This window comes from Panthera tigris, chromosome A3 (genome assembly GCF_018350195.1).
Source record: "Panthera tigris isolate Pti1 chromosome A3, P.tigris_Pti1_mat1.1, whole genome shotgun sequence".
In the NCBI taxonomy this organism is placed as follows: Eukaryota; Metazoa; Chordata; class Mammalia; order Carnivora; family Felidae; genus Panthera; species Panthera tigris.
The window spans coordinates 21,693,202-21,720,068 of record NC_056662.1 but is presented as its reverse complement, the minus strand read 5'-3'; the positions used below and the strand labels follow the sequence as shown (position 1 = coordinate 21,720,068).

Below are 26,867 nucleotides of genomic sequence, written 5' to 3'. Positions count from 1 at the left end.
CACCCATGGCCTCTGTTGCATGGGTTCTCTGCTTCCTTAAATCCTCGTGGTTCCATTTCCTTCTGGCCTATTAATAAGTCTGGGCGTGAGGGTTTTGTTTTCTTCACTATAATTTGTAGCGAGGTGTCTCTCTGATGGAAGACCCTTTTGAAAAGAGTAATGAGGTGGCAACACATGTCACCGCCAGAGTGGTGCTTTCATGTATTTCTGTATTAAAGTATGATTCAGCCAACATCAGGAATTGCCGAAATAAAGTATTTACAGCCCAGGTTCCCCTTTTTATGTTTCTCCTCCCTGATGATGCACACTCCCAGCAAAATGCTGCCATGAATTGCGATGCTGTAACCAGAGTAGTTACTGCTCGGCCAATCTCTTCCTGCTATTGTCTAGTGGCTGCTGCATCCCTCCCCCCAGTAAATAGCCGCAGTGCAATCTGGAAGGCCAGGAATTTATGAGCATTGACAGTTCTGCTGGAGACTAACAGACACTTACACTGGGGAATTTACATGGTTGGATGGTTGTTTTAAAGTGTGGGGAGGGGGCTGGGAGGGGGCAGAGGAGCTGGTGTGGGTGAGAGAGGAGCAAAACCGGAGCTGATTGGCCAATTTAGTTGTCTTGTCGGAAGTTAACACTTGTCCTGTGGTCTGGGGGATTTTTTTGTCAGCGATTGGTAGATTTGTGGTGACCGTCTACGGGATCTTTTGTACTCCTCACCCTCCCGGCTAGAAAGCTTGCGAGTCCCTGTCTGTCCCTTCTCAAATGGACTTTGCGCAGTCCCTTCCAACTCGGAGTGGCTAAAGGGAAGGTGACACGAGTCCCTTCAGTGGTCACTTCCAGCCGCAGCGGTGTCTTCTCTGATCACATCAGCTCTCCAGAGACAACAGAAAGTCTGGCGGGAGTGGATCTGGCAGGGCAGGGAACGGGACTAGAGATCTGAGAACCAGGAGGGAGTTTGGCTCACCTCCTGTCAGTTGTTGGCCAAACACCAACTGTGAACACGTTAACCCCGCTGCCAGTCTGTTTTCTTTCCTCCATGGGAAGTCGGCAGAATGAGGCCCCGGGAGAGGGGGAGTGGGTTGTTCCGGAGATCTAAGAGACAAAGTTTTGCAGTCAGTCACCATTCGTTGAACACCTCCCACATTTCTGGCACTGCTGTGTGAGGGCTCTCTTGTTTAGGCCTCACAACCCACGTAGTAGATCTGGTTTTTTAGACAGGAACCGGCCCGTGCTTCTACAGCTCACTGGCTGTGTGACTTCAGACCTTTTACTTAACTTCTCTGGACTGCATTTTCCCTTCTGGTCTATAAAATGAGGAAAGCAGACTAGTGAGCCGGAAGCTCTTCTGTCTGTGGTGTAAGATTCTGAGGCACAGGCTCTAGTTGTCAGGGCTTTGTCCTGTGATCCAGGAAGCTCCTCAGGAACTGTGCTGTGGCTGACCTGCTGGCTTCTGTGGAGACACCTGATGCTGCATCTTGAGCACGCGTGAAGAAGGGGTGGGAGAAGAGCCCTTAGCAGGCTCTTGCTCTGCGTGCATGGTACTGAGGAGAGGAAAAGCGACAGATTCAGTGAGCAGCTGTTTTCCTTCGGAAAAATGTGCCCAGTGGCGTGCCGGTGACAGTACATTTGCTTTAGAGTACCCGCATCAGAAATTTGATAACATTATATTAGCGAGGGCAATGGCTTGGTAAGACAGCCCCTGGAAGGCATGTTTGGACTGTAATGGCTGGTGAGGATGAACTCTGCTTTCTGAATACACCAGCACCCAGAGGGAAGAAGTGAGTCCCGGGGAGAAAATGCAGGCCTGGGCCCCCTCCCGCCCCCTCCCGCCCCTGCCAGCTGCCGCTGCGCTTGGCACACTGGCCCTCGAGCCTTGATGAGAGTGTGAGAACAGAGGCAGAGCAGGACAGGGGCACATCGTGCAAGGTTTCTTTGTCCTGTCCTGTCCTGTCCTGTCCTGTCCTCCGGGCTGTTGTCCCTGTGCCGGCCCTCCCGATGCAAGTGGACCAGGTCTGTGTGGCCAGCTAGAGCACAGCAGCCTCAGACCGCCAGGAGTATTTGCGACAGGCCCAGCTCATTCTTGCCCCCAGGCTTCTACTGTCCTCTTCCCTCCACAACTGTTTTCTCTGGCCTGCCTGCCTGGATACCTTTTAGTCATCTTTCAGGTCCTTAGTTTTGATGTCACCTTTTCTCGGAGAAGCATTTGATGAGCCCCGAGACTGGAACCGAGCCTCCTACTGCATGGAGTCTTGGTCCTAGGACTTTGCCTTCATAGCCCTAAGATTATGGAACCATTGGCCTTGTCAGCTCTGGGTGCCAGGGCTCAGCCCGGTGCTCAGCATGTGGTGGATGCACAGTAGATGTTTACTGCCCGCATGAATGAACAACCACTTGTCTAAAGGATTGATCCCTAAGAACAAACATGGAGTTTGGGGCTCTGCTTAGAGTCCGGCAAGGTGGAAGTCAGCACAGTTAACTTCAGCAGGTTGATGGTCAGTCATACACCTGGTGAATGGTCTTTCACCCACCTTGTTTGGAAGTAAAAACAAACGGGTTGCTAGCCACAGTTTTGCTTTGTTTCATTGGTTTTGAAATTATGGCAGAAGCCCCCCTTTAGAGCCATGCATGCCCTTAAGAGCCACGTCTGAAGTCAAATAAAGGAAACCTCTTTTAAAATGGAGTGAGGAGGCCAGAAGGGGGAGCTCTCACACCCCCATCAGTCCTCCTCAGCTGAGACCCCAACAGGAAGAGACCTATCTTGCACTCCGCACAGGAAGAAGCCTGTACGTTGTTACTACCCCAGCAGGAGGAAGAAAGATTTTCTCCTTGCCCAGCAACAGCCCAGTCAATGCAAAGCCACTACACTTCAAAGTCCCGTTTTATTCTGGTGGACTTTTGGTTTATAACAGCCCCTCAGAACCCCCTCTACCCCCATAAAAGAGCGTTCCTCTCCTTTGTTCTCTGGACTCGCCTATAGTTTTGCCGTAGCTTGAATGACTTGAATTGCAATTCTCTATTCCCAGGTAAACCCATTTTTTCTGGTAAAATAACTGACAGTTTTATTTTTAACATTAACACATGTTATGGATAGAACGTCCTTATATAAGTGAGGCCACCCTATGACAAGCTTCTTTTGGTAATCCGGCAACTCCTCTAATTAAGCACTACAGGCTGGGAATCCGCTGGAGGGCTGCCCTGCACTCTTCCCTTTATGGTCAAACCCCAGGGACTTGTCACATACGAGCGTTAACTGCTGTAACTCATCCTGGTCCAGTCTCCTCACTCGGCACCTCTCAACACCTCCCCAGACTCTTAGGGCAGCAGCAGAGCCTGGCGTGGTACAGATGGAGCCACTGCCTATCCCCCACGTGACCTTCCTAAACTCTCTGAGCCTTCGTTGCCCCGTCTGTGAAATACTAGACCTACCACATGGGGTGGTTGTGAGGGTCAGGTGAGGTGACACACATAGACTTAGCGTAGACCCCAGGATAGCGTAGGCTTGTTATTAAGAAGTTTAAGTTCTCACCTCTACCAAACCTGTCTCTGGTTCTGCCTTGGTCCACGCACCCATCCTCCTAAGAGGTCAGTGGGAAGCCAGGCTGCTGACACCTGGCTGGGGCAGGTACGGAGAGTGAGGAGGAGTGGATTTTACTGGGCAAGGGGACTCGTGATGAGCCTGTCCGGCATCAAGATGTGCTCCATAGTGGGTGGCATAAAACCAGCTGTGTTCCCCAAGCCGACGGAAGGGGCTGAGAGAGGAGAATCTCTAGATTAAGGTGACTCTAGAGAGGAGGTAAGAAGCAAAACCACCCTTAAGCCCTAGAATTGCTGGTAATTTAGTTCCGCTTCTGTGAGTTGGGCTGGAGAAGGACAAGAATTATTGTAATTGAAATCCTTTCAGGTTTGCATAATAAAACCTTCAGAAATAGATCAGGGGAGGCACTTAGCTTGGGGGGGGGTTGGGTTGGAAAGAAAAAATTTGCCCTTGGGTATAATAGCATGATTGGCTGCCCCCTTGGTTTTATAAGGATTAGTAAGGCATGCGTAGTCTCCTTGATATTAACTGCTTCAGAGTGGGAGGGAAGAAGAAAAGGGCTGGGATCCAGAAATGGCATTTGACCTTTACTTCTTGTCTCTTTTAAAATTCTTATTAAAATAGGTCCAATTTCCCTTGTATTGCTTCATTAGGTAGGTGAGCTATTGAGTTTGTAGCAGTTCTAGTTAATTGCGCTGTTTTAACATGCTTCCCCTGGAGGCTGTTAGGAGCTCTAAGGGGGTGAGCCGCGAAGCAGTGTGTAGGTGTGTGGTGTGCGTGCTGGGCAGAGGCACACGTTCTACCTCGTCAAAAGTGACAGCGCTTGCTAACAGGTCAGTGCTTTAAAGAATACTTTTCTGTCATCGGCAAAGAATTGTAAGTGACGCTGGTGGACCCCACACATCAGGAAGCGTGTGGTGGCCTGGTGCTTCTCGGACTCCCAACTAGCGAGGAAAGGCGGACCAGGGCTCCTGCCGCCTGCCGGCGCTGGAAGAGGGGAATGGCGAAACTTTTCCTCTGGTCAGAGGAGAATGGAGTTTGGCCAGCGTCAGTGAAAAAGACACATTTTTAATGTCTCCATGGTAGGCCATGGCAATGACATGGCATCGTCCGAGGCCGCTTTGTATCGGGGCTCCTGCTGTGTTCAAAATTTAGCAAAGACAGGAGCAGAATCCTGAGGGAGGCTGCTCTTCCCTGGTGTTCATCTCATCCTTTTCCGTGGCTTGTCCCTGTCCCTCAGGTGTTCATTTTTGCGTGGATCGGTGGTGTCTTCCCCCGGTGTGTGTGTGTGTGTGTGTGTGTGTGTGTGTGTGTGTGTCTGTGTGTGTGTCTGTGTTTTGCTGTACATACTCTCCTTGATTTCAACTACTTTCTACGGCTTTAACCTACATCTTTTTGCCGTCGATCCCCAAATCTTCAACGTCTCTCCCAAGCTCTAGTTAGCCCAGCTAATTAACCAGCAGACAACTCCATCAGACAGGCCATCTCAGCTCATTCAAACCCATACTCAGTCCTTCCATTGCCCAAGGCTCTTCTCCTTTTCTTGTCCCAGTAATGGTCACGGCACCACCTTCCACCCTGCCACCCAAGGCAGAGATCCATGCGCCATACTTAACTCTCATAGTCCCCACATGTAATTGATCATAAGTCCTATAAACTCTGCCTTATTCAGTTCTAGTGCCGCTGATTCTGCCCTCATCACCTCTGCTAGCTATCACTGCAGCCTCAATAAGTCTCTCTGCCTTAGACTTTCAGCCCTCCTGTCCTCTCAAAGTCTATCTTGCGTGCCACCACCCAAGTGAGAAAGACACCCTCGGTCCTCAACTGTAAATTTACAGTTTACAGAAGGGGGCAATAATCCTGGGGAGCAAAGCAATTGCACATGTATTTACCAAAAAATCATCTCAGCAAGTACAAAAACATACCAAACAAGAATTACTTCATTATTAAAGGGAACAGGAGAACAGGAATGCTTAGCGAGGAAGGCACTTCTGGTGGAAGGGAGATGAGGGCATAGTCTACAACAGAGGCACTGGGATTTCAGCCTTCCAGTTTATTATTACCTATATCCAGCATCTGTAGGAGTGTCTACACATCTGAACACGTTTGAGTCTTAACAGCTGCTCCACGAAGGTTGGTGTTATTTCTCATTCTGAAAATGAGGAAACTATAAGACTCAAGGAAATCATGACTTCAAGTCTTATAATGGGTAAGTGTCTAAACTAAGACAGACCTCAGCTTCTGATCACAAATCTCATACTCATTTCACGAAGTCATGCATCGGTATTTGCTCTTCTGGATCTAGGCTAGCTTGCTCTTCTCTGGGTTGCTTTGCTGGTGAAATGAGAAACTAGATCAGAAGCCCTTGGTTCTAATCTTGGTGCTTTGCCCAGGACAGGTCATTGTGATGGTGGGGACTCTAACTTGTCCTTTCGAATGGTACAAGCAATTAGGAGCAAATGGCAAAATGACGCCGTGAGATCATGTCTAGTCATTTTTAGTGCCTGTCACGGGGCTCGCTCATGGGAGGTGCTTAGTATATATTGGTTGAATGAATAAATGAATTTATTTAACACCAGTGTAGCATTAGCCGTCAACAGGATTGAGGCATATACCAATAGTTCAGAGCATTGCAGAACTCAAAGGATTCTTCCCATGTTAACCAATTTATGGTTCTCCCCCAAGGCCACTCAGCCTCTGTCCCATAGTAGTGTTTAAAACATATTTGCAGGGCACCTTTGTGTCTCAGTAGGTTAAGCATATGACTCTTGATTTTGACTCAGGTCATGATCTCATGGTTCATGAGTTCGAGCCTCATGTTGGACTCTGTGTTGACAGCATGGAGCCTGCTTGGGATCCTCTCTTCCCCTCTCTGTCTGCACCCCCCCCCCCATTCTCATTCTTTCTCTCTCTCTCTCAAAATAAATAAATAAATAAACTTAAAAAAATAAAAACATATTTGCTTATTCATCTGTGAGAATAGGGTTAATGCCGACCTCCTTGGGTTAGTGTGAGAACTACCACTGTGAGATGGGCTGGCTTATGCAGGTCTGCCATAGTGCGGGTGCTTGAGAAGTGTTAGCTTCTTCTAGATTATTATTTTAATAAGGGCCCCAGACATCATACTGTACTAATACTTGTTACACTCGAGGTTGTAGAAGCCTAGAGGAAGACGCATTCTAGGGATTCTGGGAACGCTTAAGAGAAGAGATGGTAATCACTGAATTCTACTCCCAAAACCAATATTGCACTATATGTTAGCTAAAATTTAAATTTTAAAAAAAGAGAGAGAAGCGATGGCATTTGAGTGTTCCTTGAAAGATACATAGTATTTCTTTCTTACACCAGTAAGGGGAGTGGCAGAGGGGACAGTGAGCACTGAGGCATATATAGCTAGTTATTGTGATGTGAGTGATTAAGAATATGGGCTTTGGATTAAGACCGGACTTATGTTGGTATCTCAGTCTTGTCATTTACTAGCTGTGCGACTTCAGGAAAGCTGCTTAACCTCTCTGAGCCTGTATTTCCTCAATTGTGAAATTGGGATGATACTGGAATCTATCTCATAAGGGTGCTGTGAGAGGATTAAATGAAATAATACAGATCAAGTGCTCAGCAGTGTCTGCTTCCTTAATATTAGTGGCTGGGGTGAAGATGGGTTTCCTGCTTGTGTCCCTTTTCTTAAAGTATCTTCCTAAAGAAATGTTGTCCCTCCCCGAATCTGCCATTCGTAGAGGTAGACTGTAAGCATGTCAATCCTATGTGGAATGTAAGACAAAAACCTTCCCCAGAGAGGACAAACCAGGAGCCCCATGTCCCCACGTCTCCATATCGTCTGTAAACAGAGAAGTCAAAGATCCCCCCCGCCTTTTTGTGTTCCCCAAGCTTGAAAATTACAAAGGGTTGCTTATAGTGGTCAGAACAATGAGCAAGTGAAGAGCAAACGGTATTTAATTTTAAGAATAGCATTAAGTCATGTACTAACAGGCACTTTATGTTAAACAAGGATGGAAATGTCTTGCTGTTGTTTTTGTTGCTATTTGAAAACCTCATAATTGAACAGTTTCTGGATCAATTCCTTTTCTCTCCCTCCAGCTGCTTGTCTCATTCCTGACCTCAGATGACAAAATGTGGGGATGCTGAAATAAGCAATGTGTTTGGGTTCTTCTCATCAGGCTCGAGGGGATGATTTTGTGTGTTGCACATCTGGTTTGCTAACTGGTTCCAGTCATACTAAGGATTTACCCACAGGCCTTTCCCAACTAGAGCACAACATACTTGTTTGCCGGCGAGGAAGACCGTGAAACAAGATTTATTTGCCATCCAGAAACTGCTCTTTTGTGGGGAGGAAGAGGGAATATAGGCTCGTGGCCAGCTCACATTTATTGGGCATCTACTGATAGACTCAGGGCTTTACACGTGTACATACTTTATGAATTAGGCGTTTTAATCTTCTTTTTAGAGATGAGTCTTAGAGTTTAATTATCAAATACCTTTAGTCAGTAAATGCCAAAAGCAGAATTTGAGCCCAAGTCTTCTTCCAAAGCTCCTTCCCAGCCCACACCAAGGTGGCTCCAGTGGTCTTCTGGTTGACATCCAGAGGCAACACAGAGCAGGGGAGGGAGGATTGTCTTTGGAGGCAAAAAGACCTGGCTTCAAATCCCAGCTCCACCCCCAAACTAGCAGGTAGCCCGGAGCAAGTTATCCTCTTTGGATTTTGAGTTCCTCTTCAATCAACAAGCCTGATAAAACCTTTCTCAGAGAATGGTGTGAAGAATGATGACCATGAGCATCCTACCTAGCCTGGCATGTGACAGTTTCATCAATGATAATATAGCTACTGCATAGTCTCCTTTCAAAAACAGTCATCTCTGCCTCTTGCAGTTTTCATGTTTACATGTAGGATGGCAATTAGTTAGCTTTTGTGGGTGAAGCCCAGTTGTGGATAGGGACTACATGTGTGGACAGGCTGGGTCATAAAAAGAGCTACCAAAGAGGTAGGGCAGCCACTGTTTATCACAATGGCCTATTAACCTGGACCCTCAGTTAGAATCCTGATTATGCTAGCCCTGGTAAAATACACCACCTCTAGAATGAGGTACCGGACCCTTCTATTTCAGTTTGGCTCACATGTAGAGGGTCTGTTTCTGTGGATAAGAGCCCTAAAGGTAGGTCAGTGAGGCTCCGTTCATTCTTTTGTTAACAAACCACTAGCCCTTGCTTTGTGCCAGACTTGGTGCCGTGGAGGGAGAGTGAACAAGCTCCCAGCTCAGCCAGGGGGGAGACCTAGAAACCTTTATTTACATGACAGGGTAAAAGGTGAGGCAAGCGTGAAGCACCGTGGGAGCAGGGAGCAGGGGCTTCCCATCTGTCCTGGGTGGTGAGGGAGCGAGTGGAGATTAGAAACCGCTCCGCCTCAGATACGTGGCTCTTGAGCCAACCTTGGGTAGGAGCTAGCCAGGTGAAGGAATGTCAAGTGAGAAAAGTAGCGTGTATAAAATAAAAGTTGGAAGGGACAGATTGCAGAGAGCCTTAAACCTAGCTGCCGAGAAGAATCATCTGGAACCTTGTTTAAGATGTAATCTCCTGGGGGCACCTTCTCAGACTTTCGGGTTCCACCGGTCTGCATAATGTCAGCAGAGCTGTATTTTTACCAGCCTTCCCAGGAGTACCCTCCAAGAGCAGTCTGGCACCAGCCCTCGGTGAGAAGCACCTAGAACCGGAGATTAGGTGGTTAAGCAGAAGCCCGACCGTGAAGCGTCCTTCAGAGCTGTTGTGAGGCCTGACTTAGCTAATCTCTGTACAAGGCTCAGGACAGTAGCTGGCACGCGGTAATGAGCATTCATTGATGTTGGTAGGTATTGTTGTTCTCATTTTATTCTGTTATACTAAGAAACAGACTCTCCCAAAGTTTTACAGCTCATAGATACGGTAGTAATTTGAGTTATTCTGACTATCTCAGCTAATTTGGCACAAATTCAGTTTTGCTATTGAGGGCCTGAGTGGAGAGGATGAAGGAGAAGCATTTAATCACTCCTGGTTTTCTTTTGTGGTTTGCATTTTGCCAGGTAGACACTTGGTTTTTTAGTTGGCAGTATTAGCTGAATTCTTATTTTGGATATAGAATTTTCCACCAGTACATTTATTATTTTGTCAATATAACTCTGTTAGTTTTCATTTATAATCTTGATTAAATTTTATAGAAATAGTTGCGTATGCAGTGCATCTCCTTTATAGAAGTAAGACAAATACCAGGAATGTAGAAGCAACAGTGGGGACAGAGCCAAACCTTTTTAGGCTATTTCTCTGGCATTTTTAGGTGGTCCCAAAATGAGGAAGTAACTTAGGGTCCAGGCAGCAGCTGTGGGCCCTGGTTTATTAAAATTCAACATATCATCTTTATTGGATGTGCTTCTTAATGTTATCATTTGGGGGCAAGTCTTGTTTTGAGTACTCTGGAAGGTTTTTACATTCATTATCTCATTTTACCTTGTGCCCACAATAACCCTATGAAACGTGTGTTATTAGCCACATTTTACAGGTGGGAACACTGAGGCTTACAGAAGTTGTTGTCTTGAAGAATCTCACAGCTAGTACATGGCCTTTACTAGGATTTTTCTGTGGCTTCCGAAAATTGAATCATGAGTAAGCAGTGCTCTGCTCCTTATTTCAAACATGACTCAGGGCTGCTCACCTGTAGTAGCAGGCCTCAATTAAACTGCTTGCTGTCTTTTCCTGTTCCGTTTCTGTAAGTCCTCAGTAGTCCTGCCCCCGGTACTGCATAAATAACCTCCATCTCTCGGTCCCCAACGTTTTGCCCTGCCACACTTTACTCCCCTCTTCCTGGCTTCTAACTTTGAGTGTTATCTCCGTACCGATAGCCTCCTCTCTCCTCATGGCCTCTCAGACCTGAAGCTCAGCACGGCTTAAGCCTTCAGTTTCTGTTCCTCAACGTTCCCGACTGCTTACCTTGAAGTTGCCTGCCTTTAGACACTTGACTCAGCTCCAGTCTGTTTGCTCCCCCTGTTGGGCCCCTTTTGAGAAAGAGACATAAGTCTGTAGTTTTTGACCCTCTCTGATCAGTATCACTCAAAGAGCTTTAACAAAATACACATGCCTGGGCCCCACTTGCAAAATTTTTGAGGACTGGGACTTGGAGCATCTGTATTTTTAAAAAAGCCCCAGAGCCTGTTGCTCAGCTAGTGCTGAGAACCCCTGGCCGGGATGTTCGGAGTACAAGCGTAGATAAGCATCCTCTTTGCTTTCTCTCTGTGCCAAGAGAAGATTCTTGACGTGGTAGGTCTCAGCGGGAGGCTTGTTAAAAATGGCTTTGTTGTTGTTTTGGAGTATGAATAAAATAACCTGACGTAGAAAATTCATGCATTGTGGAAAGGGTGGAGGGAAAGTAAAACTCACCCCAAGTCTCACCACCCAGAGTTAATTACTGGAAACATCATGGACACCATCCATTCAAACATCTGTGTTAGGGGAAGGGCCGTGTGTATGTGTATATAAGTTTGCATAAATGGAATCATGGTGTATATGCTATTTTGTAACCTGTTTTTACTCGGTCTTGGCATGTTTGGGCATATTTGTCAGGGTGAGTCTTTTAATATAGTTAGGAAGCTAGACTGTATTTGTAGAAGGCAGGCTAGATTTCAGGTTACGTGATCAGGTTGTAGAGGTGATCGTTTGGAAAGGTAAGCTGTGCTTTGTGGTGAGTGTGGCTCTTCCAAGGATCGTGAACTGCTGGGACTTCAGGTTGGTGAGGAAATGAGGTGCAGACTGAAGGCTAACGGCATCTGAGTTCACTTGGTTACAGTGTAAGGGGAGGTCAAGAGGCCTTTCAAATGGTATTTTGTTTTTAATGTGTGACTATTTGAATGTGTTAGACATGTTGGCACCCAGCAGTAGGTATAATGTGGAAGGGGATAAACTGAAAATAAACTTGTATACATTTCACTGCTCCTAAAGAATACAATTACATGTGTGAGATGTTTGTTAGTGTCCACCTTCCGGACTCCTGTGTTATTGGTTGTGATTTTGATATGCAGCAGCTTGCAGGTTGCTGGGGAAATGCTCTGTGTATTTAATCATGTTGGATTCTTACTTGGTTTTTGTTGTTGTTGTTATTGTTTGTTTTGTTTTGTTTTTTTATGGTAAGAAAATGTCTTTGGCTTTTATAGTCAGATTGATTTGGCTTGTGGGTGTCCAGATGCTGATGAGCTGTAATTAGCATAAGAAGGAGGTTGGAAAGATGTCGAACATTCTTTTCTGGTAGCCAAACAAAGGATCCCCAAACAGAAATTATTCTCAGGTATCAGGTCCTGGAGTAACAGCTCTTTTCTCTTTTAGGTGTGGGTCTATAAAAAGATAGGAGTGTTGGCGGGGAAGATCACTGCTGGGGATGGGGCTGGTGAGTCTTGCCGTGAAGCATCATGGGGGCGATTTTCTACAGCCAAGTGCCTCTGTGAGCATAGTAACTTTAAATCCCTTAAGTAGCCTATTAGAAAGGGGCCCTGGGCTGGGTTCGGGAGATTTGGATTTGTGTTTCTTCTGTAACGCAGGCTCAGGCCCTGTGACTTGGGTTAAGTCATTTGCCCCTCTGCACCTCAGTTTCGCCAGCTTTGAGAAGGAAGCAATAACATTTCAGTGTGAGAGAACTGGATAAGATAACGTATGGGGGAAGTGCTTTGTATACCATAAAATTAAGCTGTGAATAGTGTGTGATGGTGGGTATTACATGGTCTTTCCCTGGTCTCCTACACGCCTTACATTTTTTCCTTTTAACACTTTTCTCCCTTGTCCCTGGTTCCAAAATAGAAGAAAAGGATTGTTGATTTGTTCCCTATTTGCTGCAGGGTTACCATAAAATAAATTAAGCATATCGTTTTGATAATCGCTAAAAAATATGCCTACAACTTTCTTAAATGTATTGATTACTAATAAATCATGTCTCTGTTAAGTACGCCTTCTGGCTGGCAAACTTGTGGAATAACAATGTTTGCTAGCCTTTGTAACAGGCTGATTCTCCTGAGACGTGTCAGCTAGTGTGAGGTTACCGCTGCCGAAGATGGCCGCAGCGGGGTCATACTTACGGAGTATCTGCTGTGTTCCCGTGTATGTGTGATGTCAGTACTCCTCCCATCAGCCCCGTGTTGGGTACCATTAGCCTGTTCTATTACTGAGGAAACAGCCCCAAAGAAGTAAAGTACTTTTTCAAATCAGGCACATGGTTTAAAATCAGAGTCTGCTGGAACCCAGAGCCCATGTTCTTGATTCTGCACCTCAGCTGCCCAAAGAGACATCTGAAAACCAGCAAGCTAAATGACTTCTAACCACCAAAGCAACAATCCAGTAACTTTAGTTATTTCTAAAAATAAAATAGGAAAAGTTATAATACGGGCAGGGCAGGGCAGAAAGGTCTGTTACCAAGTTTTTTTGTATTTGGTACATGGGATGTGAATTTCTTCTCTCTTTTTTTTTTTTTTTTTTTTGTTTTGTTTTGTTTTAGGGGCAGGTGTATTTGGTAATGTGGGATGTGAGGTTTTTTTATGACTTTAACCTAAATTTTTGAAATAATGAACCTCGTTATAATACAGTTTTTTCTGTATATTAAGTTACATATTTTAAGTTCATTTATTTTAAGAGAGTGCATACTGAGTGCAAGTGGGGGAGGGACAGAGGGAGAGAATCCGAAGCAGGCTCAGTGCGGTCAGCACAGAGCCCAATACAGGGCTGTAGCTCATGACTGTGAAATCATGACCTGAAGCTGAAATCAGGAGTCCGAGGCTTAACTGACTGAGCCCCCCCGGGGCGCCCCTAGATGTGTTTTTTTAAACTGTAAACTTGGCATGGTTCTTAATAGCAGGATAGTAGGAAAAGCACAGCCTTATAGAAAGAACATGCAGACTTGAGTTCAAGTCCCAGCTTACACTAGTTGTGTAACTAAATTTGGTGTTTGAGATGCAGTTTCCAGTGTGGTGGAGGGGGGGGTTCCCCAGGGCAACAAGCAATTCTTGGAGACCCCCAAGAATTCAGCTCAATTTCGACACTCTCTGCCCACAGATAGCTTCAGATTCCACAGGTTGGGGGCTCAGTCCTACAAGACGACCCCCCTCTTCAGATGCCATTTGCAAGCCTACGTTATTACCTGTACTTGTGACCAAGTGGCTATAAAATCACAGGTTCCCAAGACCCCCTCCTTAGGTTCGGTTAATTTGTTAAAACAGTTCACAAAACTCAGAGGAACATTGTACTTACTAGGTTACCAGTTAATTATCAAAGGATGAGTCAGGAACTGCCAGATGGAAAAGCTGCAGGAGGCGGAGGAGGGGAAGGGTCGCAGCGCCCTCTCCAGGCGCCACTCTCCCAGCACCTCCATGAGTTCACCAGCCCAGTTCTCCAAACCCTGTCCTTTCGGGCGTTTAGGGAGGCTTCATGGTACAGGCATGCCAGATTCAATCATTGGCCCTTAGAGACTGATTCAACCAGTGGCCCCTCTTCCCTCCCAGGAGATCTGGGGGTGGGACTGAAAATTACAACCGGCTAATCACGTGTTGGTTTTCCTGGCAACCAGCCTTCATCCTTTGGCACACTGGAAGTTACCTAATTAACAAAAGATACCTTTATGGCTGTCGCTTCACTTGGAAAATTCCAAGAGTTTAGGAGTTCTGTGACAGAAAGGGGGGCAAAGACCAAATATATGTATCTTATTATAAATCACAATATCACACATTGCCTTGGCACATTAACTACCTTTTTTGATCCCACATTCCTCATCTTTAACAGTGCTCCTCAGGATTTATACTGCAGACGAATCACCTGGGGATCTTTTAAAATGCGGATTCTGCTTTCAGTTGGTCTGGGGTGAGGGCTGAAATTGTGTATTTCTTACCAGCTCCCAGGGGATGCTGCTACCGGTGGTCCTCTGACTACACTTTGAGTAGCAGGGATCCATAAAATGGGGTATTATCTGCCTCTCTGTGGCATGTAGTAAGTAGGTGCTTAACAAACGTTAGCCATCTTTGTGGGGCTTAATTGGGTGGGGGCCGGCGGGACAGGCTGTAAAAGAGAAAGAAGTTTACTGAATATACTGCGAGGGAACAGTGGGCAGGACAGTAAAGGAGAGACTGTCTGCCAGGAGGCAGCAGTGAGGGGCTATAGTTATGGGACAGGGTAAGTGAGGATGGGGACGTGTGGAATTTCCCCTTTTTTGGTATTTGTGCCCAGTTGTAAGTAGCCCATTCATTGGTTGGGGCCTGTGGTTCAGTGAGCCTGCGTCAGCTCAGGGCTCGCTGTGGGCCCTTTTTGCCTTGCTCAGGTTTCCATTGCTCAAGCCTGTTGCCTGAAAGCACCCTCTACACTCTTCCCTTTTCCTTCTGACTTACCTGGGGCGGGGGCTGCTTTATTGAAGAAGTACATCTGGAAATATGTATTCCCAGCATGTCTTATCTCTGTCTAAAGTCCCAGGCTGCAGAAGGCATTTGACAAGTAATAAGTTCAGGATTAAGCTTTGAGATGAGAGATGTCCACATCCGAGCATAGCCTGATGGCTTTGGAGGCTCACCCGAAGGTGTTCACCTGGAACTAGTTGTCCTTTAGGAACTCTGAAAACCTTTGCCTGGAAGGCGGCCCAAAGGGAACCTCAGCTGCCATCTCCTGGGAGTTCATTCACTCTTCAGTTCTTCGGCAATATTGGTGAATACCTAATGGTGCCAGACATGCTTAGACACATGAACCACTGCAGGCTCCCTGCCCCGGAGGTACTCACCTGTGGTGGGGAGAACACATGCACGTAATGATTATGATACCATAGAGGTTATAAAGGCGGCCGGGGGCGGGGGGTAGGTATAAGTTGCAAGTTGGAAGCACTGAAGGAAGGACTGGGCTTCCAGTCTACTTGGAAATCTTCCTTGAAGAGGTTAGGAAGATTGAAAGTGAGTAGGAATGTCCCAGGTGGACAAGAAAGGGAAGAGCTTTTAGGCGGGGGGAACAGCACATACAGAGGCACCAGAGAATGCGGTGTGGGGCTCTGGAAAAAGCAGGCATTCAGTGTTGTGGTCTTAGGGTTAGAGTCTAAGCACAATGAGCCGGACTGCTGGCTATATTTGTCAAGACTAGTTGGGGTGACAAGAGGGCAGAGGACCTGGACCAGGACAGCCTCTAAAGCAGCTCAAGCAGACACTCCTAGTCACAGTATCATAGCTCTTATTTATATGTGCCTAAAACCTTCAAAAACTGAGAAAGAAAGGGGCCATAGTCCACATACCGCTATCTTCTTTGGCTGTCATCTGTAAATCTACTAAATTTATTCCACTTTTCTAGACCTTTTGTAGATTCTTCTCCCTTAATCCCACTTTTGGTATCCTTAAGGCAGACCTCCCTGTGTCTTTGGAGTTCATTGGATGACGTCACTTATCTCCAGCCTGAACTGTGGTAGCTGCTCCATGTCTTGTCCTCCGTGTGTTGATACTTGATGCTTTTTCTTTGACTGAGCTACTCCTGTACTCCCTTCTCTGTGAGACAGGTAGCTTATTCTTTGGAATTTCTCCCAATCCTGCTTCTTCTTTGAAGCTTGCCCCGATTTTCCACATTTGTGTTTAGACTGATCCCTTTCTTATGCTCCCAGTATCATTCCTTGTGTGTGACGGTCGTTGGCTGACTTGTTTCCACTCATTTGTGAGCTCTGCCAAGGCAGGGACTGTGTCTTATGCTGAGGGGCTGAGGGGGCAGGGAGGAATCCCTTTTATCTTTTATATCCCTTTGAATAAAAACTCATTCGGAAGAACAAAATATTTTTTATTATAAAAGATTTCAGGGATGCCTGGCTGGCTCAGTCAGTAGACTCAGTCTACTGAGCAGTCAGCATGGGACTCTTGATCTCAGAGTCATGAGTTCAAGCCCCATGTTGACTGTGGAGCTTACTTTGTGGAGCTTACTTGAAGGAAGGAAGGAAGGAAGGAAGGAAGGAAGGAAGGAAGGAAGGAAGGAAGGAAGGGAAAGGAAGAAAGAAAAAGAAAGAAAGAAAGAAAGAAAGAAAGAAAGAAAGAAAGAAAGAGGAAGAAAGAAAAAGAAAGATTATATTATGAAAGATTTCAAAAATACAAGGTAGAGAAAATTATACATTGAACTTTATATACCCATCACCCAACTTCTGCGATTAACATTTGCCAACCTTGTTTCCTTGCCCCTCTTTTTTCCCCTGGAATTTTTTTTTTTTTCTTCCCTGAGAGAGCGAGCATGTATGCACATGTGAGCACAAGCAGGGGAGGGGCAGAGGGAGAGGGAGGGAGAGAATCCTAAGCAGGCTCCATGCTGCTCAGTGCAAAGCCCAATGCAAGGCTCCCTCTCACGACTGAGAGATCATGATCTGGGTCAAAATCAAGAGTCATACACTTAACCGACTGAGCCCCCCAGGCACCCCTTTCCAGGAATGTTTTAAGGTAACACTAGGTATTATATAATTTCACCTTATATGGGAATTTGTAATTTACAAAATTAGTAACTCATATGAATGAGAGCCTTGGATTTAGGCATTTTTCTCGCTAGAATATATATGATAGCATTGGGATCCGTTGGTAGGTTAACCTCATCCTAATAGATGTCAGAAGTAGCTTAGATTGAGGGGATTCTCAGCCTTGGCACTATTGACACTCTGGACTAGATAACTCTTTGTGGTGGGAGGCTGTCCTGTGCATCGTAGGATGTTCGGCACCATTCTTGGCCTCTACCCAGTAGGTGCCAGTAGGACCCCTCAGTTGTCACAAGCACACGCACATAAAATTTGCAAAATGCCTCAGACAGTGCAGTCGAGATTTCTCTCACCCCACCCCTCCACGGAGAACCTTTGGCCTAGAGGAAGAGAAGAATTTTGTAGATGTGAGCGTTGAAGGGACTATTCAAAAGACAGTTGGGGAAGCTGAGTCCCAGACGGGAAGTTTGCCACTCTGATTATTACTGTGCTTATGAGTATCGCGCTGGAGAATAAAATATTTTCCTGTCTCTGTGCCAGTGGGTGTCCCACTCTACCACACGTAGTTACTCAGGGCTACCAGGGTGATGCCAGAGGCTCCCCAGGAGCAGGGAGAACTCCTGTGGTCCTGCGGGGGGTGTCTCACTGAGTAGGGAAGATCACTTGGTAAGGCCGGGGGGAGTTCTGGAATACCACGACCAGCGGGGACGCACTGCTGCTGATTTGTGGCCATGACCAGTATCCACCGAGGCTGCTCATCATTTGCCTTCACCACGCATTCATGATGAAGCAGGCTAGGGAATTCTTTCCTTGGGAATGTGTCTTGGGATCCACAGTGGTAAACAAGTAGGATTTGTTTCACAGAAATTACTTTGAAGTCAGTTTTTGCCAGGAGCCATCTGTCTTATTAAGTAAAGCAAAGGGACATTGGTGTTTCCGTTTGTAGCTTTGTTCAAAATGGGCTCTCTGCTTATTTCTCACAACTGCGTTTGCTAAGAAGTACTCTGGAAATTTGGGTGCTGGTAAATTTAGTTCACCACTACAAAGGCAGATTTGGGGCAATGGAAAGAAAGCTGGCCTTGGGGGCCAGATCGGTCTCTGGCTCTCGCTAGCTCTGAGAACTTGGGTAAGGCACATAACCCCTCCGGGCCTTATTTTTTTCTCATCTGTAAAATGGGGAGAATAATTCACTCTAAGGGTGGTCATGAGTGTTAAGTGAGAAAGAGTATGTAAAGCAGCGAGCACAGTAACCGGGTACATAACACTAATAAGTACTTCTTTCCTCTTGAGAAAGGCCCACTGGGAAAGGCACATAGATCTCAGGCCCCTCATTCTTTCTTTGTACAACTATGAAATGGCCGCACCGGGTGTATAGGAAGGTTAGCATGTGAGAAAGTGACGATGGCAGAGTACTTCATATATTTGCCAGTTGTTGATTATTTCCTGTTAGTAAAACAGAGCATGGAGTCGTTGTTCACAAATGCAGTGTTTTTTAGGACTAACCAGCTTCCTTTATCTCCTCCCTATGATAAGTCTAATCCCTGTTAGAATATGATCGGCAAGCGTTTTCACAGAGGTCCCTGCATGTTTTTGCGGTGGTTTTGTGCGCGCAAGATTGTAGAACAGTTAAGTTCCTTAGCCTCAAACTGGAAACGGAAGAACTGTGTTAAGCAGCACTGAGTTCCGTCCTTTCGCTGTGCTGTGTTCTTGGCTGGTGGGAGAGGGGTTAAGAAGTCAGACTTCAAGAAGATGAACATAAGGCCGTCTTGGGTCTGCAAGCGGGGTTTCCTGGTTTCTGTGGAAATCAGCTGAAGCCCTGAAGTCGGGAGGAAGAGTGTGTGGAGCTCAGCGGTTGGCGGGGGCTGCAGGAGCGTGAAGGAGGACCCGGCTGCTAACGGTGGGCAGAATGGGAGGAGGAGCCCGGGGCTGCTGGCAGAGTGCAAAGGCAGGCCTGGTGAGCAACATGAAAGGAGTGAAGAGGTAGGTTTAGATCATTCCCCGAAGGTCCTGGAAACAGGCTCTTCTTTTTCTTTTCTTTTCTAAACTGAATTTCTCATCTAAAGCAGTCATCCAAGGATGGCATTCAGAGGAGTGTAAAAACACCGCCCTTGCTTTGGGGCCGTGATGATCAGCTCTGCTGCGTCTCGGCAGGTGGATTCTTGGAAGGTGGGAATTGGAATAGTGGAGAGGTCATGGAAAGGGGAGAATGTGGGGGGGATTCTGGCACCCATGCTCAGCCCCAGGTGTATCCGAGCCCGGGTGGTGGTGGGTCAGGCTGTGCCCCCCTAGATTTTCAGCACCATCCGAAAATACAGTGAGCTAACCGTTGAGAAGGACTCTTTAAAAAAATTAAATCAGTACAGATGTTCAGCGGGATTATCTTTATTTTAGGATCTAAAGATCTTAAGTTGTTTTTTTTTTAATGTGTTTTGTTGGATGTGGGTAGGGAGACCATGGTAACTGTGTCATGTCCTTTTCAAACCCCAAGAGAGCTTGTAGGCCACAAAATCAGTTTAAATTAATTTAGATGCAATACCCCTAAAAGTGATACGCTGCAGAAAAGTAAGCCGTAACCAGCCACGCCTGACATTCAGCTGTCTTCATCAAAGGGGGTCACTAGAGGTATCAGTCTGGTGAGTCAGAAACCCTGCATCTGGGCCATCTCATAGCAGTTCTTCAGAGTACTGCCACGAGTGGGTGTTACTAACCTAAGTATTGGTGGCAATACAGAGAGAAAACAGAGGTTCTGAAACACCAGGCATTTATTTCTGTCGTTACAAGGATGAGGGCTGATAATTAAAAAACAAAAAATAGAACAAAAAAACCCAGCTAAATTACTCCTTCCAGCCAGGTTCTGCAGAATATAACGGAAAAGCGTTTAGACCCTTCGAGATAGTGAGGTGAAACGAAACGACTACACTTTTTACTAGCAGTTCCTCCTGGTTCTAGGACTTTCCCCACTGGGATGTGTGGCTGGTTCCAAAAGCAGGTGAGGCTGAACAGTCCGCTTTCTTGGAGTGAATACCTGAACTCTGGGACGCAATGTATCTTTGGACTTCCTAGAGAAGAACTTACTGGATTAGTGTTATCGGTTAGGAAATGCAGCTGATTGCTAGTAACAGAGACCGGAAATACTATGGTTTAAATAAAATAGAACACACAGAACTCACATAAAACAAGACCAGAAGTCTGGATTGGCAGCTTCAAGATGTCATCAGAAACCCAGGTCCCTTCTGTCGTTCTGTTCTGCCATCGTCATCACAGGACCAGGGGTATTTGTTTGCTTGTGAATGTGCCCCCAAGCACATATCAGTGTGCCTGGCTTCTATTTTCAAGATTGCCTCATGGTCTCCGTGGTTACCGGAGTTCCAGTTACTATGGTCTGGATTCCAAACAGCAGGAAAGCAAAAACAGGAGGGGGCAGGGCTGAAGAGGACATATCCCCTCCTGGAAGTTCCAGATAGCAGTTTATCTTAAGTCTTGACCCCAAATGAGCCACGTGGTCATACGTAGCTATAAGGGAAGCTGTAGTTTGGGTGTTTTTGTTTTTGTTTTTTTAAGCCAGGTATATTTACCAAATATATATGGGTCCAATCATTAGGAAGAAATAAGAGGAGGAAATGGGCAGGTAACTGGCAGTCTTAAGTAGTCAGGATGCTGCCACTTGGTGTAGAGAGAACATCTCTCTCGGGCAAAGTTTGTCTAGGCCTTCTCAGAGTTCCTGAAGTCAGTGGTGGCCGGCTCATTCTCCATGGTGGCCCCCCGCATCGTTGCCCAACCCACACTGCTGCCACCAGAGTGATGGGGTTGGTTTCACTGACCAAGCACATTGTGTAGGAACCATAGAAAACTAAGGATCGGAGTCATTTGCCACTGGAGATGGTTGTGCATGCACTCAGCAGACACTTAAAGCTTCGTGGACCTCTCCTTCAACCCATCTGAGGTATGGGCCTTCCCTGATCCACGAACACTTGACCTAGGGAGCTTCATGCCTTCAGCTCAAACCCTGGGAGGGAATATTAGCTACCAGTTCATTCTGTTCTTTTCACTCTGAGCCCTTGGAGAATAGTCGTGTAGCAGAAAGAAGTATTTTTTGAACATATATATCCCTTTCTTGCTGCAAGGCATATTTTCCCACAAACTCAAGGCTGTAAATTAGTTAAGCTAGCACTTAAACACTTTTTTAAATCCATAGTGGTGCTCAGACTCTGAAAGGAGGGGGGAAATCCCATGGGAAAGAGAAAATAAATCAACCAAAAGCAACACCTATCATATTGCTTTGCACTCAGTAGGTGATTAGGCAATGTTTGTGGAATCTCATCGCAACTGAAAAATGAGAATACTGAATTAATTTTGGCTATATTTCAGGTTAAATGGGTTTCAGTGGGCCTATTTCAATGGAAAATGCATTCAAAATTTCAAACAACAGACATATTAAAAACTACTTTTTGGAAAAATAACCTTTAGGAATCTCATCATTTATATTCCAAGTGCTCATTTCTCCCTTTTTTTTCTTGCCTCTTCCTCCTAATATTTTCTTAAGGAAATTTGCAAACCTACAGGAAAGTTGGAAGAACTGTACAGTGCTCACCTACCCACCACTAGGCTCTCTAGTTAACATTTCACTGTATTTGCTTTGTCACTTCTGTCCACCTCATCTGTCCATTTTATTTTTTTGATGCGGGAACTAAGTTGCAGACATCAGTACGCTTCACCATGAACACTTTGGGAGGAATATCATTAGCCTTGACTTCAATTTTTAAAAATAATGTGAAATCGCACAGTGAAATGCACACATCTGAAGTGCACCATTTGGCGATGTGGACAAATACATACTCTTGTAAGGTGCAGAACATTATCACTACCCAGAAACGCTTTGGGGATAAAGCGTTCACTAAGCATACTGTTTTTGAGATTCGCCCATGTTGTCGAGTGCATCAATGCCTTGTCCTTTTTTGGAGCTGTGTAATATTCCATGATGTGGGTATATTTTTCCATTTTTCCTGTTGACAGACAATCTCAAGTTTGTGGCCACTATAGCCATTAAAACAATGCTGTGAACATTGTTTTTGTAGAATGTCTCGTGAACAAGTCTTTTTGCGGTCATGTATTTTCATTGTCTCTTGAGGGAATATCTAGGAGTGGAATTGCTGGGTCACTTGCTAGTTGTTCACATCCCTTTTTGATAGAATCTTGTAATTCAATGAAGGGAGGACCGTATAAAGCCACTTTTCTCCTTTTACAAACAAGGATATCGAGGCCCAGAGAGTAGGTGGAGAAGAGACCTATTCAGAGCCATATAGAAGATTTTTTTCAAAGTTTGGATTAGAAGGGACGCCTGGGTAGCTCAGTCGGTTAAGCATTCAACTTCAGCTCAGGTCATGATCTCACCGCTCATGAGTTCGAGCCACACATCGCATCGGGCTCTGTGCTGACGGTGCAGAGCCTGCTTGGGATTCTCTGTCTCCCTCTCTCTCTCTGCCCCTCCCCTGCTCGTGTTCTGTCTCTGTCTCTGTTTCTCTCTCAAAAACAAACATTAAAAGCAACAACAACAAAAAACAAAGTTTGGACTGAAATCCCTGTCTCTTACCTCTATTCTGGTATTCTTTATGTCACACTTTACTTCCCCTGAGAAGAAGGCAAGGAAACTGGGCTTCTTTCTGAAAAATCATTAACTGTTTCAGTTTTTACTAAAGGAGACGTAACTGTTAGACCCAAATGCTGTGTTTCTTTCAGATATTTCTGTAATAATCTGAATATGGTCCTGTTTCTCCTCCACTGTACATTTCAAGAAATCTTCCAGAATGATCTTCTGGAACACAAATTTGACCAGGTTGCTTCCTCTCCATCATGTGTTCTATAAGTCCAGTGGGATAGAGTCCTGACTCTTTAGTTGAAAGTGTGCAGCGTTCTTGCTTCTCTCGCCTCGTCCTACATCTCGTCACCCACTCCCTGCAGCCTCTCCTGGTTGTGTTCCTTCGTATCCCTATGCCTTTCTTTCTTTTCTCTCTTTATTTTTTGAGAGAGAGAGAGCATGCATGTGCACATGAGTGGGGGGCGCGGAGCAAGGGAGGACAGAGAGAGAGGGAGAACGAGCATCTTAAACAGGCTCCAAGCTCAGCAGGGCTCGATCCCATGACCCTGGGATCATGACCTGAACTGAAATCAAGAGACAGACGCTCAACCGGCTGAGCCACCCAGGCGCCCCGTATCTCTGTATCTTTAATCTCTTGTGTATTGTTTACAATGACATTCCCCCTCTGTCTCTCTGATAAATTTCTCCTCATTCTAAAGAGGAGACTCTGAAGATTCCTTCATTCATCCAGACCCTCTCAGGGAGTCAGTTACTCCTTTTTTATGCATGTGTATCTCTGACAGCTAACTCTTAAACCATGGTGTTTTCACAGGATGTCATATTCAGTATTAGTTGAATTTTCCTGGCACAAGACTAGATGCTGAAGGTAGAGAGATGAATACGATGTGGGCCCCACTTTTGAGGAGCTTACCATTATCGGGGAGATCCATACAGCAAAGTGGTTTCAGTACCGCATCCCCGGTACCCGTGTGGCCAGCAGTCTAGGAGAGCCCACCTCCCCACAGCCTTCCAGACATCAAGTATTTTGAAAAGCTCATCAAATGAAACTACCTCATGGCTTTATCGGCAGTACTAGTGAGGTTGAATGCTGCTTAAATATGCTTGCTGGGTATTTTTAACTCAGGAGGAAAATAATCAAGTTTTATTATAGTGGAACTAATTAGGTCACTTCCTGGCTGTGAAACCCTGGGAGGCAAACTTCTTTTCCTGGCTGAGTCTCTAGTTTCTTATCTATAAAATGGGAAGAGTAACGCACGTGTTTCATAGGATTGCTGTGAGAATGAAGTGAAGGAACGCATGCAAAGCACACAGAGGCACACAGTAGGTCTGTAACAAATACTGCCGCTTTAAGTCCCCAGTCTCCAGCCCAGCGCCTGCCACATATTCAGGATTCAGTGAATGTGTGTGAAAAATAGGAATATATGTATTTTGTATGTGTGTTTAAAGGCGCTATATATAGACGCTAACACAGATCCATCTGTCTTGAGAAGAGTGATTTGACTTGCATCAATATTCCACCGGAGTGGCTGAGCACACACGCGTGACTCTTCTTGGGTTCCCACGTCCCCTGCCAGGCAGATGTCCATTACAATGAAATGCAAAAAAGGAAAAAATAATAATAAAGGCAGAGGAATGTAATGTTGTGGCTTGATTTGACAGGGCCTCCTGCTACTTCAGCTACTAGTGCCAGGCATGAAACAGATTAATCTGTACTCCAACACACCACTGCTGAAGTCAAGACGGTTTAATTAGGGTATTTTAAACATCCTGTTTGCATCGAGAGTCTTACCAGAAAGCAGGATGTCTGTCTGTCTGGGGAAGTTCAGGGGGAGGTGGGGAGCAAGGATGGGCAATAAAACAGAGATGGTTTTAATTTTAGAAATGAGAGAAGAACACTTCGTATGATCTCCTTAAAACAAAAGAGCTAATGGCCTTAGATGTTCCATGGAAACAAAGGCAGCTCAGCCGCATGGCCTTGAATTCTAAAGTGGCCCTGCAAGATCTTGCCAAGACATGGGCCTGATGGTTGAAGTACAGGGACTGTTTCCATCCTAAGAATAGAGCTGTGGCTGACCCATATCTTTCTTAACCGTTTGGGCCACTGGAAGGCAGGTGCAGACTCTGAAGCTGGGTGGGCAGAGGGACCCTGAATTCATTGTCCAACCAGCCAGGCTGGGCCGGTATTTAAATGCCAGGCTGTGAGGACATTGATCAGCATTTGTATTTATCCATGGTCTGCACTACCCGCCCCCTCCCCCCCCACCTTTCCAACCTCCTCACCTTTCATCCTCCCTTCCCTCTGCCACTGGATCCCTTCCCAGTTCTCTGTCCATACCATGTGCACTCCAGCCTGATGTCTTCGATTCATGCTTCTCCATCTGCTTGACATACTCTTATTCCCATTGCCCCCTTCTCCCTTCAAGGCTCTTTTCTTGCTTTCTTCTCTTCTCCTAGGCTCAGCGCAGTAGTGTCTTGCCCACCAGTCTTCCCAGATACCCTGGCTAGGGGAGTATTTGCCTCCTCAGTAGTTTCTGCCTCTTTTTCATGCACTAGCACTTTCTAGCAAGTAATTTTAGACATAAGAGACCACAAGCACCTGGAGGGAAGGATCAGTGTCTGATTGTCTTTGTCTTCAGACACTGTATCTTATACATTGTAGGATTCTATTTTATGAATAAATGAATGAATCCGTGTCAGTTCCAGTGTCTAAGACCCCTGGAGGCTGCCTCCTGTGGCCCAGCTCTGCTTACCAGTGCGTCTTCTTCCTTTTCGGTGAATGTAATCTTCCCGTGACGCACGGAACCCAAACTTCAAGAGATGCAAGTAGGACACCTCTGAAATCTCTTGGCACAGAAGGATAAGGAAGTCGTTTCGGGATTATTGCTATGTTCCTTGTCACCTTCTTCCCCCGTGCCCCACCTTGAGAGACCTGTTAATGGAGCACAGTCCATTTACCCTTGACTTCAGGAACACAGTCTAGATCTGCATCGTAAGAACTAAATGTGCCCATAGAATCCCAAATCCTAGCCACTGTCTCTCTACCAACTTTATCACAGAAAACTTGGAGCTATGAGCTCACGACCATTCACTTGCCAGCATAACACTACAGCCCTGTGTCACTCCCAGGGGTCCCTGAGAACAGTGTTTTCCTCTTGTCTCGATCTGTACAGCCAACCCTTCCTTACATTTCCTCCTCTTTCCTACTCCATCCCCAACTAAATTAGGGCGCTTCACGTAGTGCTACGCATGTTCCACACGTGCCAGTTAACTGTGTACTCGATTGTAGCTGTCTGTTTCTTAGCCTTGCTCGCAGGGCAGTGAGCTCCTCTGGAATGGAGTGTCTTTTGACCTCTGTAGTGCCAGCACTTCGTACGTTGCCTGGCACATAGTAGTAGGTACTCAGAAGTCTGAGAAAAGGAATCACTGGTGTGGGCACCACTTCGTGCCCTGTTATTAATTGTCCTGTGGTTACAAAACTCCTAAAAGAGAGGGTGTTCTTCATTTCCTCTACAGACCACGTGCTGTGTTTTCAGTTCTGCAGCAAGAGCAAAAGGTGAATGATTACCCAGGCCGACTACATTTATTTTTATTAAAAAGTAGGACCCTCTCTGCTTATGGACGCCGTGTCCTTCAGCTTGCTAGTAAATAGCCACTGCCCACCTTAGGGCTGTCTGCAAGTCTCCCAGAACTTCTATTATTTGGCTTTATGGGTAGTCGCACATAAGAACTTTATTTTCGTCTATTGTAGGATTAAAGAGTCTGAGTGAGGTTGGCCTTACTCCATTGTAGGGTCAGAACAAATCTTGAGTTATAGGAGATAACCCTACCAGCTAAGAACGTCAGGCCACCTAAGTCTCTGTTTTTCTCAGCACAGGCCAATGAGGATGGTGCAGGCAGACTGAAACATGTTCGGTGGTAGGCATGTGATCAGGATGTGGTATGGAAGGGGCTAGGTGGCGATCTATGACAAGTGCATGGGTGAGAATCTCCTCTGAGATTCTTCTTCAAGACAGCAACTCTCAAGTGGATGTCTGTTGGGTGCCTATTATGTACCTAGCTCGCTTGGCATAATGGATTTAACAGATGGAGGGGATAACCCCACTTTACAAACAGGAAAGCTGAGACTTAGTGATTAAACAGTGTGCCCATGGTTTAATTTAACCAGCTAGTGAGTGCCAGCATCAGGATTCAAATCCAAGTCTGTCTGATCCTAAAAGCCCCGCATAAGGTTAATTAGTTAATTTACTTGTTGGCCTTTCTGGAAC

The 26,867-nt window shown here is 45.8% G+C and overlaps 1 protein-coding gene and 1 long non-coding RNA gene across 4 annotated transcripts in view; one reads left to right on the top strand and one right to left on the bottom strand.

The window, feature by feature from the left end:
• Positions 1 to 26,867, top strand: part of CTNNBL1 (catenin beta like 1) — a 161,746-nt gene that overhangs the window by 99,833 nt on the left and 35,046 nt on the right. The gene's annotated exons all lie outside the window — the stretch shown is intronic.
• Positions 174 to 20,802, bottom strand: LOC122237206. Of its 3 annotated transcripts, XR_006215481.1 has the most exons (6): positions 20,177 to 20,802; positions 14,923 to 15,305; positions 10,502 to 10,566; positions 9,099 to 9,245; positions 5,596 to 5,684; positions 174 to 1,538 (listed from the first exon to the last, which is right to left on the bottom strand). It is a non-coding gene; the product is annotated as an uncharacterized LOC122237206 (long non-coding RNA). The 3 variants fall into 3 exon arrangements; XR_006215482.1 differs by lacking the exon at positions 9,099 to 9,245 and having other exon boundaries at positions 20,177 to 20,800; XR_006215480.1 differs by lacking the exons at positions 174 to 1,538; positions 5,596 to 5,684 and having other exon boundaries at positions 7,424 to 9,245; positions 20,177 to 20,797.